Here is a 12,830-nt window from a genome sequence, read left to right on the forward strand (position 1 = left end):
AAGTGTCCATCAACAGATGAATGGATCAAGAAGATGTGGTTTATCTATACCATGGAATACTACATGGCAATGAGAAACAATGAAATCTGGCCATGTGTAGCAACATGGATGGACCTTGAGGGTGTTATGCTGAGCGAAAACAGTTCCTTTCTAAAGAAGGAGAGAAAGGGGCTCCTCAGTGGCTCAGTCAGTTGGGCATCTGACTCTTGATTTTGGCTCAGGTCATGATCCCAGGGTCGTGGGATGGAGCCCTGCATGGCAGGGCCTGCTTGGGATTCTCTTTCTCCCTCTGTTCCTCCCCACCTCAAAAAAATAAAAATAAAAAACAAAAGAAGGAGGGAAAGGTGGAAAGAAGATAGGAAGAAAGAGAAAAGAGGGGAAGATGCAAAAAAGAGAGCTAACTAATATATGAATCAACTTTCAACCTCACTATTAATCAAATAAACAAAAAATCAAAACAATGATGAAAGCCTACATTTTACTAAGCAAAATGGCAAACTTTTTTTAAACTTTAGATTCTTTTTTAAAGTTTATTTACTTATTGAGAGAGAGAGAGAGAGAGAGAGAGCAGGGGTGGGGCAGAGAGAGGAGAGAGAATCCCAAGCAGGCTCCACACTGTCAGTGCTAAACCCAATGTGGGGCTCGAACTCACAAACCATGAGATCATGATCTGAGCCAAAATCAAGAGTCGGATGCTTAACTGACTGAGCCATTCAGGCATTCCAACATTTTTTTTAACTTTTAAATCAAATACTGGTAGAGTTGAAATGAGAAAGACATTCATACAATGAATGCAGAAGTGTAAATTGGAAGGAACTCTCTGGAAGCACCTACCAAAACATTAGTTTTCATTGACTCAAATATTAATTAAGCACCTGTGCTAGTTAGTGTCAAGGAAGCAGCAGGAGACCAGGTATATAGGCTCTTCAGTCACATATAAATGAATAGCTAACCACATGCAAACATTATGTAATGAGTACCTACATTATGATTCGCCTATAGAATAGCATAATTTTATGAGTAGAAGTTGTATTTTGTGTGTGTGTGAGAGAGAGAGAGAGAGAGGGACGGAGAGAGAGAGAGAGTGCACATGCATGAGCAGGGGAGAGGCAGTGGGAGAGAATGTTAAGCAGGCTCCACACTTAGTGCAGAGCCCAACATGGGGCTCGATCTCACAACCTACCCTGAGGTCATGACCTGAGCTGAAATCGAGTTGCACACTTAACCAACTTAGCCACCCCAACACCCTAAAATGTTATATTTGAAAAGCTATTTAATAGCGTAGGAAAATGCTCATGTCATAATGCTAAATAAAAAAGACAAGATAAAAGACCATCAATGAATATATTTCTATATATGTTTGGAAAGGATGACTGGAAAAATATCAAAATATTATGGTTTTCACTGTGTTAGGATAATAGTGATTTTTATTTTCTCTTTTATGTTTTAGATTTTCCATTTTTCTACCAAACAAATGCCAATCTGAAGATATGTATTAACTTTTTAATTGTTTATTATTACTCTTAGAATAAAACTCTTCTTGACTGGTATTGGGGGCCGAGCAGGACCTCTGAATGCTCTCTGACATGGTTGAGCAATTCCCACAATAAGCAATAAGGAAGATACTCTTCTTATCTCCATTTCACAGACAAGGAAACTGAGGAACAGTAAGTCTAAATAAGTGACACAGTCCTGGAAGTGCAGAAGTGGAGTTTAAACCAGGTAGTTTAACTTCAGACCCTATGATCTTAATCACTGTGCCCTTTGTAAAGGGTATGTTGGTATTTGAGTGCTCTTTCTCTGATTCATCCCAAAATATATGTGGGGAGGAGCATGGTAATATTGAACAAAACCTAAATGTAGAGTCCAGTGACTGTGATTTAAGTCCCAGCTTTGCCATTTCCTGATGACCTTGGGCAACTGGCTTCTCCTTCTAGAACCCCAATTTAATTACCTGTGGAATGGGTTTGATCATCCCTGTCCTGGATAGCACAAGGAGTGTGTGGCACATGGCAATGTTCTCTTGCACAATCTGACATTCTCTACAAAGGCTTAGGGACCTCCCTCCCAACCTCATGGGGCTGTGGGGCAGGAGGAATGGCACTCAGGCATGAAAACACCTTATAAGCTTCAGCTCTGCTATACACTGTCAAGTAATTGTTTTTACTCTTTCATATTTCCCTTAGGCTTGTTTTGTTGTTGTTGACCTGAGTCAACTAGGGAAGCCTAGTTTTTCTCCTGTCTCTGCCCCGCTCCAGGCCTCAGTTTCCCTAGTTGTTCAGAAGAGAGAAATAGACTCCTTGACCTCCAAACTCTCCCCAGCTTGGACATTATATGATTCCAAGTGAACATACAAAGGTAGGCGCCCCAGCTCTCCAATCTATGATGAAAACCAGTGCTGAGGCAGGTAGATCCAACTGGGAGAGGGACACCTCTGAGTCAGAGCCAGATTCAGCCCACATCTTGTGAGCATTTTTTTAAAGTTTATTTATCTTGAGAGAAAGAGAAAGAGCTCTTGGGAGGGGCAGGGAGAGAGGGAGAGAGAGAATCCCAAGCAGGCTCCATACATCAACGCAGAGCTGGATGCAGGACTCGAACTCACAAACTGTGAGATCATGAGCTGAGCCGAAACCAAGATCTGGGCATGTAACTGACAGAACCACCCAGGCGCCCCTTGTGAGCATTTAAAAGTGATGATAGATATACCATGCTCAGTAAATGCATCCCCTTCCTTCCCCCTGCATGCCAGCAGGATCATACTGGCACTGGCCCCGGATCTCACTGAAGTGTGGGGTCTTTTTTGCTCATTAGAAAAATCATTAGCAGCTCCTTCTTCAATTAAAACCTATGGTGGAAACAAGAGAAAGATTACTTTGCCTCTATACCACAGTTTCTCCCAGACAGTCCTGCTGTGTCTCATTAAATGTAAAAAGACAGCAGTGAATTGAAACTTGTTAGGGACCAGCATGTCCTCCGGCCCAAGCAAAGGTGTCTATTAGTGTTATCAGCCCATCTGTCCTTCTAGATTTAAACACCAGCTGGACCTGTACTATGTCTTTTATCAAACTCTGAAAATGGTTTCTCTTCTCAGACGCGACTGCCGGCAAATGCAGATCTGGATTCACAGTTCCTGTGCAGCTACTAGCCCATCTCAGGTGTTGGCCTCCACTAGCTTCTCTGTCCCTTTATTTGCTTTTTGATTTGAGCTTTTTCTGATAATTTTAATGGTTCACTTGACATGTTATAACATATTTAAGTCTCCTTGAATTGTCTACAGTGATAAAAATAATAGCATTCCTCCCATATACCCAACCCTTGCAGTATTCTCCAGTTTACCCAACCTGACCCAGACATGAGATGTTATCAAACCTTTCCTTCAAGTATGGGATAAAAATAAGCAAGCATGTTTTCAGAGTGGAGGGTGTGGTTCTTTGAGAAGACGTGAAGCGGCAAAACAAAAACAGGAGCAGTGAAAGCACAAGACTTCGATTGGACCCATTGGTGGATGTTGGTACTGATGGGTCCCCCAAGTCTGGCTTGCTTTGGGCTTGGTTTCCCCCTTAGAATGACTAAAATAATAAGAGTCCCAAACAGATATTCTGGACCTCTGGAGTTTATCATGGAGACTCCTAGATTTTTCTAGATGCTTCCTTTCCCTCCCTTCCCCCCAGTCTACACTTAGCTGTTCTTTGGAATCTACCCAGAAGCCAAGATCCAGCAGGTGAAGGGCACAGGTGTGGACATAGTCTTCTTCTGCTGGCACTGAAGTCCCCTCCCAGCACCAGAGGCATAGGCTGGGTGCAGCATCCTTTCTTTGTCCACCTAACCTGCACAGAATGTTCTTGGGGGCCCTCAGGCAGCTTGCTGTCTGGGAAATGGGATTTCAATGTCACATATTCAGATTCCAAAGGCCACCTGTTGCCCAGGTTTTGATAACGGGTAGCTGAGTCATGTATCCACAGGGAGCAGACCCAGAGAGCAGATCTCACCCCCTCATCTGGTAGCCCTCAGCCAGCCAGGTAGGGCTTCAAATCCCAGCTCTGCCCCTGGATCAGAGGACATGACCCCCTCCCTGACCCTTCTGAGAGTCAAGTTTCTCATCTGTAACAAGGACATCATCCCTCCTGTCTTGTCACTTCTTATGAGGATTGAATGAGAGATGTTTTTAAAGTCCTAAACATAGCACCCAGCACCCAGGGGGTTCACTCAGTCGCTCATATTCTGCCATCAAATGAGGATGGCATGTTCTCCTTCCTCACTCCAGTGACTTCCAGGGATTTGTCACTGCCTCTGAGGAGGCAGAATGGAAGCTGAGCTCCCTGTACCCATCTATGTCATGACATACAGAGTTTGCCTGAGGCCATTGAAGGATATTTTGAGACCAAATTAGAATCTGCTGACGTGACGAAGATGGGGGATGTTGAGAGGAGGAAAGGTTTTGGAAACACTGCTCTGGACACTTTTGTCTCTCCCTGCCTGTGGGTTTGCACTGGCTGTGATGGGAACCGGAGCCAGGCCTCCAGGATGGCTCCGGGCCTCTGCTGGGCATGGTTCGAACACAGGGCACAGTTTCTGGAGGCCAGTCTCTCAGTAAGTCACCATGAGGAGGGACCTCCTGCATACGTGAGCTGGCTGCTTTGGTCACAGGGTGAAGAGAGTAACCAGCATTCATCAGCCCTTGCTCTGGGACAGGCACTTTACTGTCAGGATTTCATCCAATCCTCCCAATAGCTTCACGAGTTAAGGATTATTACTCCATTTTTATAAATAAAGAAATTGAGATTCCAAAAATTTAAGTAACAACATATTGTCAGTAATACAGAAATAGGCAAGGGATTTCAAAGAGAGGGCATGTTATCTGGGGATTTTGTGACACGTGTGTTGGAAAGGCTGAAGAAGCAAATGTGGAGTGCTAAAGTAACCCAGAGATTAGTGACTTCACAAAGCAATTACCACCTTCAAGGACGGAGGAAGGAAAGGGAAGAAGTGTCGCCAGAATCTAGTGAGGAGCTGCTGCTGGGCAGGTGCTAAGCAGATGATGACATGCAGTATGATGGTTGCTCAGGCCACAGACAGGGGTGGCAGCTGGGGACGGGGTGCTCGGCAGGGCTGGCCCGGCACTCTTGCCAAGCATGGTAACAGACACTGGAGAGAAGCATGTAGCTGATGCCTGAGGGATGCTGGACTAGAGGCTGGTAGACAGTCCATTCTCCGTTCTCCTGCCCCCAGGCCCCTCCAAGGCCACCCAGACCTGCTGATCTCCCAGCAAAGGGAGCCTGAGGAGTGTAGTTTGCAGGATCTGGGGCCCCTTATGGGAGAAGAAAATCAAAGTTTGGAACCAAGAGACTATATGTAAATAGGAACCCCACATATCAAGTAAGAAGAGAGCTGAAATCCAACCTCAGTCTGCCTCTCAGGGGTGAAGGAGCACTGACTTGGTGCCTGCCCCATACCAGGCCCAGCACTAGCCCTGGGAATTCAGAGATGAACAGGAGGCAGCCCTGTTCTCAGGGAGCTTCCCGGCTAATGAACATGAAGGAGCAGGGACTCCAACCAGATGCATCCTGTACTTGCCAGGTTCTTCCACAATATCTTCAGGAGGGCGACTTTCTGGAAGGGTATGAGTCTCACTACATGTCCTAAGGCCACTGCTTTGTATCCATATAGATGCCCGTATAGTGGGGTGGCCCACATCCCCAGCTTTCATGAGCTCAGGGATCTGGAGACTGTTGGTCTCTACAGACAGTCTGTAGTCACCTCCCCTCCTTCACCTCCTTCTTCCCAATCCTCATCCTTTTCCTCTTCCTTTCCTTCTCCACCCTCTTCCTCCTCCATCTCCACCCTCTCTCTTTCTCTCACCCCTCCCTTCGGCCTTTGGTCCACAGACGGAGTACAGGGCCGCCCATCAATATGCCTGATGTTACAATATAGTCCATGTTCCCAAAGAGAAACTGAATTCTATCTAAACTTGTTCTAAAAAATTCCAGGAAAGAAACTGGTTGGCCTAGCTTGGGTCAAGTGCCTGTCTTGGATCAACCACCTGGACCAAGAAATCAGGGTCACATAAGCCCCCAGAGGTTGTCAGTTCCGAGGAAATGAGGGCAGTTCTTATAGACACAGAGCGGGGTGGGCAACAGACCACATATATTACACTGAATGACAGCACCACACAGTGTTTAATTGTTCTGTTGGCCATTTCTTGTTGCTACTTTTTAAAGATTATAAATAATGCTTTGGCCTATTTCTTTTTTTTTTTTTAATGTTTTATTTATTTCTAGGAGAGAGAGAGAGACAGCTTGAGCAGGGGAGGGTCAGAGAGAGAGGGAGTCACAGACTGAAACAGGCTCCAGGCTCTGAGCTGGCAGCCAGCACAGAGCTCGACGCAGGGCTCGAACCCACGAACCCACGAACCGCGAGATCATGACCCAAGCGAAAGTCGGACGCTCAACCGACTAGGCCACCCAGGCGCCCCTGCTTTGGCCTATTTCTTAATGCACATGTCTTTTCCACACTTAGACTTGTTTCCTTTATATATGTTCCCAGATGTGGAATATAGCTTAGAGTTTAAGTGGGTTTTTTAATTTATTTTTCGATATAATTTATTGTCAGTTTGGTTTCCATATAACACCCAGTGCTCATCTGAACAAGTGCCCTCCTCAGTGCCCATCGAAGTGGGTTTTTTAAAGATCAGATGATCAAATACCAACACTGACTTTACTATTGTTACTATGGAAACTATTTTCTCTGTTGCTAGGCAATTGGTAAAAGATTAGGTCATGTAGACTGGTATTAAGATACAGACTATCTGTAGAGACTGATAGTCTGGAATACATGCAACTTTTAACTGGCTCTGTAACCTTGGGCAGGTTGTTTGATCATTCTGGCCATTCTCTGTTCTTCCAAACACAGGATAAAAATAGTTTTCCTCGTTAGATTATTTGGAGGGGTAGGGAAAAGCAAATAAAACCATCACGCTGCCTGTTCATCATGGATTTTCAGTACATTGTACTCCTTAAATTATATTTGAAATGTTTTTAAAAGTATAATAATTACTTTTCATCATGAAATTAATACTATTCAAAATAGGCAATTCATAGTCTCAGAGACTAGTCCAACCCACAGCTGTGTACAGATGTTGTCCACCTGAGATGTCTACAGTTCAAAGAAGAGCCTTACCTGACTAGCCAGCATACATGAACTAGGAAAGGGTCAGGGTCAGAGGTCTAAGCAACCCACCTACACTACCAGTACACCACGCTATCTGAATCAGTGACTGCCACCAGATAGCATGCTTGTGGGCCTGATAGTCACATCGAAGAGGTGGAATTAATCCCTCTTTCCTTTGGGTCCCCCTAACACCATGTATTCTTTGCTCAGCCCACCACCCAGCCCTTACTGAGCTTCGTGTTTATATGTGGAAGAGAATGATGAAGCACCTGTGTTCCAGGGTTCAGAAATACACTCACACTCACCTTTAAGACCAAGGCAGAGGCATTTATGCCCAGTGTAAGGGGGGTCAGACACTTTGATCTGACCCCACCAACAGCTCAAGGACTCTACCACCGACAGTATACACATACGGGATGGTCCCCAAATCTGGAAACATTGATGAATACCTAGTAAGTGATTTATATATTAAGACCCATGATAGAATAATATCTACTTCTCCAGTGAATCTCTTCAAAGGAAGCAGTCAGTTTTAACTGAATAGAAGTGTGGTCATTAGACCAAGTCTTGAAAGATGGAGCCATCTTGAAAGATGGAGCCCTCTGGACTAGGGAGGGGCTGGGCATCCCAGATAATGGGAGCAACATGCACCAAGACCCCAAGAGAGGCTGGTCTTTCTCTTTGAGTACTCCAGGCTGGGCATGCACTGACCTGTCATGAGTCCAAATTCTTCAGGCAGGAGTCTAAATCTTTATCAAAGGATACGGCTATCCTTTGAAGACAGAGAATGGATCTATAAATATTCAGAAGAGGCTGAGTGATGAAGGGATTAATCTCTGCATGCTCTTAGCTTTCTATCTTCATCTCTTTTATCACAACCCAGTCCTCTGGGTGGAAATTTTACCTCTAGACCATGGAGGGCCCAGTTAATGAGCTAGGTGTCACAAACACCTGAGCATATTTTCTCAAAGCTCACTTTTTTGAGTCTTCCACTTTACTTCATTGGCCCTCCCCACTCCCAAGATAAGCCTTGCCATTCACTTATTCATTAATTCTTTTGACTGGTATTTACTGAGCTCTCGGGATGTGCCAAGCACCATGCAGAATACTAAGGAAGCAACAGGGGACAGACTCCTGGTCTTCACCCTCATGGTGTTTACGATCCAATGGAGGAGACAGTAACCTTACACATTCAGATATATGCCAGTAAGGTCTAGAAACACAGATACTTTTTTTTTTTTAACAAACTTGAAGATATCTTCATCAACATTATGTTTCCAGGCTTTATGTATGGACACCCCACATAATGACACTATGTAACAAAAAACTCAGAAGGCTAAGAGACTGCTTAACAGAGAGACTTAGAATAGGGATTCTGGGAGTGCCTGGATGGCTCAGTTGGTTGAGTGTCTAACTCTTGATTTCAGTTCAGTTCAAGATTTCAGGCTTATGGGATCCACTTAGTGTGGAGCCTGCTTAAGATTCTCTCTCTCTCTCTCTCTCAAATAAAATGAAAATAAAATAATTAGAATAATGATTCTGGAATATTAGGGTGATAAGAACCTCAAGGTCATTAAAGACTGGCTTAACGAGAGTGGGGAATTACCCATGGTAACACAAGTAATTAGTAGCTTGAAGAAACCAAAGTCCTTACCTCCTAGGCCAGCTGTTGCCCTAAAGCTCAGAATATAAATTAGTGAACAAAAGTTGGAGCCCAGGTAATGGGAACTGCATCTGCAGGGAGCTACCACCATCCCTACAAGGCCCTCTTTTCCTCATCTGAGCTTCACCTCTCCATCCCTCTCCTCTGTCCTCTGGGAAGCCTGACTCAACCCTGCAGTGCTCGGGTCAAACCTGGAGTCACAGCTGTAGCACTGACCCATCCCCAGAGCTTAGCATAAATCACCAGTGTTTGCTCTGAGCTTGAAGGAACAGAGGCCGCTGAGTGAGCATTTAGTGGGACATTTTATGCCGCTTTTCCTTGCCAGGGAAACCTCCCCTCCTTCCTCTCTCCAGTTTTCCCTCGAGCAAGATATAAATTATTTTAACTATCTTTACTTAAAAGCCAACAACCTGTAAAAGAAAGCTGGTTGCCTTCTGTTTTTTACTGCTTACAAAGCAAAGGGCAGAGCCTCCAGGGCAACAGGAGCTTCGGGGCTGGAAGAAAAGGGGTGTTCGAGACGGCTTTGGGGACAAAGGGCAGCAAACAGCCCCCACCTTCAGGAAGGGAGCCCTCAGTCTGATGGCAGAGACATGGTCCTGCTCAGGAAACCTTCTAGTCAGAGGAGAGCACAGTACTGCCCTAATGGGAACCCCAGTCTGATGGGAGAGGCACAGCCCTGCCCTTGACGAAAGAGGCAAAGTGTCTGAGGGGAGTCCATGGTCCAAAGAGGGGGATAGGCTGCCATCTTTCTCTTCAGAAAAATGAAAAACTGCAACCCAGAGCCATTGACAAACTCAGCACAGATTATCTGTGACAACAAAGCTCTGTAAGAGGCCACTGTGCTCATATACTCAAACTCTGCAGCCCCCGTCCAGAGTGAAGACTATCCCCACCCTGCCATGGTGGGTGTCTTCTGGCTTTGCCCAGGGGCCTGGCACTGCCCCCTCAAGGAAGCCCCAGCCACCGGGAGTAGCCCAGGCTGGATTGAACAACTAGTCCAGCATGGTTTGAATAATGCATGTTGTACAGAGTTGCTAATTAAACTTTAATAGTCCTGCACAAGGAGCAGAGGGGCTCACTCAAGACAGAACTTGGACTCAAGGGGGCTGAATTCAGCAAAAGTCATGCCACTTCTGCTAGGTTCTCAAGATCAAGTCCTCCGTGAATTTTGGTCCAAATATGCCATGTGCAGTAACAGCCACCTGAAATAAACCAAGGCAGGTCTCCCACCCCGTGGGTGGAGGGAACTAGTTCTCTGTGAGCCTATTCAATGTGGCAGCTACTTTTCAGATGAGTTTATTCCTTGCAGTCCTAATCACACCCCTGAGATTACTGCTTTAATCCCCCATAAGAACAATGGCAATACAAGGAGTTAGGCAATCTATGTAGTCACTTAGATCATCAGGATTTAAACACTGGTCTAATCCCAATGCCCCTGCTATTTCCACTACACCATGATCCTCTTGGACATACTCCAAAGATATCCTGGAGTTGGGGACTGGAGGGGAAGCTGCTCTGACACTAAGCACGTAGCAACACTTCAGAGCATGCTCAGTGGGCCTAAGTAGCTAGAGAGGTAAGTGTGCAATTGGGGATCTCAGATATAATAAAAATAAACCAAGATTCCAAAATATCAGGACTTAGGAGAATCACCTGGGAGGCTTATTTAAAACCCAGATCATTGGGGCGCCTGGGTGGCTTAGTCGGTTGAGCGTCCGACTTTCGCTTAGGTCATGATCTCGCGGTTCGTGGGTTCGAGCCCCGAGTCGGGCTCTGTGCTGGCTGCCAGCTCAGAGCCTGGAGCCTGTTTCAGTCTGTGACTCCCTCTCTCTCTGACCCTCCCCTGCTCACACTGTCTCTCTCTCTCTCTCTCCTAGAAATAAATAAATAAAAAACATTTAAAAATAAATAAATAAATAAAACCCGGATCACTGGGTTTTACCACCAGAGAGTCTGGCTCAGTAGCTCTGGGCCAGGCCCAGGAACATGCATTTTATAACCATCCCCAGGCAGCCCTGATGCAGCTGGCGTAACACGCAAATAGCCCTTCTAGACACAGCATGTTACCCTTTGTAACCACATATGTTTTCATCATCATTCCTGCCACCTCCTTGGCAGGTAGGCAGAGCAGGACATGCTAGTCCCATTTTACTGGGCCTCCATAAGGTAAAGGGACAGCATAAGAACACGATAGGTAGTGGAAAGGCTGGGACCAATAGCCACGTCTTCTTGCCTCCAAGTTTCACACATGTACAAGTGTGTGGTCTTATCTGTCTGGATGGGGGGCAGGGTGCAAATGCTCTCCAATACGCGGTCCGCGGTGAGGGTGTTTGGGCATGGGTCCTTGAGACCCAGGGCCCATCTGCGGGGCCTGCAGGAGGATGGCTGCAGGGAAGGAATGAATGGGGATTTAACAGCAGGACTGGGTGCCAGGGAGGCTCCTGTAGCCCAAGAGAGAGATGATAGAGGCTGCCCAGGCCACTGAAGTGGTAAGAAACAACATCAGGGAAAAGAATATGAGAGCCCTGTGACCCCCAGCAGTTGTCTGTTAGGTACTGGGTGAGCAGGAAGAGGATCATAGTTACAACCCATCGCCATAGAGACAAAGATGGAATGGGCTCCAGGATTTTCCCACAAAACCTTACTTTTAGCCCCACAGAAAGGATGGAAGGAGCCCCAAACAACTCCATTCTGACCATATTTCACTCCAATTGGGGCAAGGGTTGGACTGAGGCTGAGAGGCCTAGAGGGTAAGAGACAGGTGGCTCACCAGTAAGCAGTCAGGAGAGACATGACGTTGCTGTGGTCCTAGAATCCAGGGTGAAGGTGATGGAAGAAGGCAAGAGCTGGAGGTGGGGGGGAGGGGCGCTGTCTGTCCAGGAGTCTTGGAAGGCTAGAGCCGGAAGTAGACTTAGGAATTGTCAATTCCTACCGTCTCACGTTCCAGGTGAGGACAGAGAGGCCCAAACATGAGAGGTGACCTGCCCAAGGTCACACACCTTGGGGGGTGGATGCAGTGACTTCTGACTCCCAGGCCAGCACTCCTTCCAACCCAGCCAAGGGCATCTCTCCAAAAACCACCGTCAACCCACTTACTAAAAACTATATGATCCTGGACTTGGAGACAGAAGAGGCAGCCAATTAAAATATGCAATTTTTTAAATGTCAATTCAGGATAGTGTATTAACATAATCCCCAGATGGAGGCATTAGCATTCATGCTCTCTCACACTACCTGGCAAAACTTGCTGACACATCTAAAATTGCAAATGTTATTATTACTACCTGAGGTGGCAGCCAGCCCTCCAAGGAGCACTTTGGATGAGGTGGAGGGTGGCGATGAAGCAAGGCACCTCCGACCCAGGGCTGCAGGGGGAGGGGCTTGTGCGAAGGGAAACTGGGCGGGGCTTCGTTCCCATCATGGAACCCGGGAGGTCATTGAATTCTCTGCCACCAGGAATGCGACTGGTACAGGAATCCGCGTGAAGGGCTCACTAGTGAGCAAGAAATTGTGCGTTCTGAGCAGACTAGGCTCTCAAAGAGCATTGTGGGGTGACATTGGGGAAGTCCTTTCCCACCTCCCTAGTCCTCATTGTTCTTTATATTTAAAATATGTTTTGGGGGTGATGGGGCACCTGGGTGGCTCAGTCGATTAAGTGTTCGACTTAGCTCAGGTCGTGATCTCATGGCTCGTGAATTCGAACCCATGTGGGGCTCTGTGCTGACAGCTCAGAGCCTGGAACCTGCTTTGGATTTTGTCTCCCTCTCTCTCCGCTCCTCCTCTGCTGATGCTGTCTCTCAAAAATAAATAAACATTAAAAAAAATTAATGTTTTGGAGGTGAGATGATCCCCAGAGCTCGGGACTCCAGCTCTGACATTCTCTTTGTGGCACCCTTACACCAGGATAGCCTCTGGGCTAGTGCCTCCTAAAAGGGATGTCCAGGCATATGCTGGCCTGCCTCGCTCATCCATTGTTTGTCCCTGATACTTTGTTCCTAAA

General features: G+C 46.3%; 1 protein-coding gene and 1 long non-coding RNA gene across 2 annotated transcripts in view; one reads left to right on the forward strand and one right to left on the reverse strand.

The window, feature by feature from the left end:
- Positions 1 to 12,830, forward strand: part of ASIC2 (acid sensing ion channel subunit 2) — a 265,054-nt gene that overhangs the window by 139,498 nt on the left and 112,726 nt on the right. The window lies entirely within an intron of this gene.
- Positions 2,638 to 12,830, reverse strand: part of LOC120246422 — a 31,638-nt gene continuing 21,445 nt past the window's right edge. Inside the window, exon 3 of the long non-coding RNA XR_005532047.1 lies at positions 2,638 to 2,845. This is a non-coding gene — a long non-coding RNA (uncharacterized LOC120246422). The remainder of the gene's footprint in view (positions 2,846 to 12,830) is intronic.

The sequence above is a fragment of the Hyaena hyaena genome, unplaced genomic scaffold (assembly GCF_003009895.1).
Source record: "Hyaena hyaena isolate Hyena2069 unplaced genomic scaffold, ASM300989v1 scaffold_10, whole genome shotgun sequence".
Classification (NCBI taxonomy): Eukaryota; Metazoa; Chordata; class Mammalia; order Carnivora; family Hyaenidae; genus Hyaena; species Hyaena hyaena.